A 1,325-nucleotide genomic window follows, 5' to 3' on the forward strand; every position below is an offset into this window, starting at 1 on the left:
CTTGGGATTCCCTGGCAGTCCAATGGTTAGGGCTCCACGCATCCACTGCAGGGGACCCGGGTTTGATCCATGGTCAGGGAACTAGGATCCTGCAAGCCACGTGGCACGGCTAAAAGAAAATAGAAAATAAATAAATAAATAAATAAATAAATAAAAACCTGGGTCTTGATGACAAGGTTCAGAAATGCTTACAGGAAACTCTATCCTTATCTCACTCATTCATTTAACAAATATTGAGCACTAGATATGTGCCACGAACTAGGCTCTGAGGAAACAGTTGAGAACAAGATTGACAAGGTCTTTGCTCTCACGGAGTTTACATTCTAGAGGTTCAGAGAAACTCAGACCATAAACAAATAACTAAATGAACAAGGTAAATTCATATAGTAAAAAGTGGTATAAAGAAAATAAAATTGGCTGTGTTGGGGTGCTAATTTAAGACAGGTGATCAGGGAAAGTGTCCTTGAGGTCCTGAGAACTGTAGGAGAAAGGTGATTTTGCATTCCAAACTAATGCTATGTGATTTGGGCATGCAACTACCACTCTTGAGACCTGTACCTCAAACAGACTATGCAGAGAAAAAAGGCCCATTTCCAGAGCATTCTATTAAGCTACTTAAAGGAAAACCATCACATTAGAGAATGTTGAATTTGGACCTTGAGGTGTTGCCTTTGAGTTTGGGGGCCAGACTATGCGTGTCCAGATGTCTCCTTGGGCTTCCTGGCTGCTCTTGTTCATTTAGTGGGCAGGCAAACCACAGAAACAGGCCAGCATGCATACATGTGCCAGGAACCAGAGAAAACACCATGCCCTGCTCAGTTGTCAGTAGGTAGGTTGCCCGCTATGATAAAGCTAAGGATTTCAGCCTGGGCACTAAGGTGGGCCTTATCCAAGGAGAGCAAAAGGATGTCTAGTAAAATTTCCAAAAACTTGAAAAGGAGATCCTTTTGTAGAGAAGCAAAGATGTCATGACTTAAAATTTGATGCTTCCGTTTTGCTCTTATTTCTACAGTGGCATATAACACAACCTAGGCAACACAGATTTGTACATTTCGGAAACTTGATGTACTAAACTACCAACCTGAGGTTGTCTATTTTATAGACTGATTCATATGTCTGAAAATTGAACTAGGCTCTAGAGGGTATATTAACACACTTGTCATAGTTTTATCTGCCATGACACATTGCTCAGCTTACACCAATGAGTTCTTTAGTCAATCAGTCTGAATCTCCTCGAGCAAAAGGTCCACCCTTTCCCTTGATATCAAAGCAGTGTCCTATGTAGAAAACTTGAAAAAGTGACAAATTTTAGGAGATGTAGGGAA

The sequence above is a fragment of the Lipotes vexillifer genome, unplaced genomic scaffold, assembly GCF_000442215.2.
Source record: "Lipotes vexillifer unplaced genomic scaffold, Lipotes_vexillifer_v1.1 scaffold437, whole genome shotgun sequence".
NCBI classification, from domain to species: Eukaryota; Metazoa; Chordata; class Mammalia; order Artiodactyla; family Lipotidae; genus Lipotes; species Lipotes vexillifer.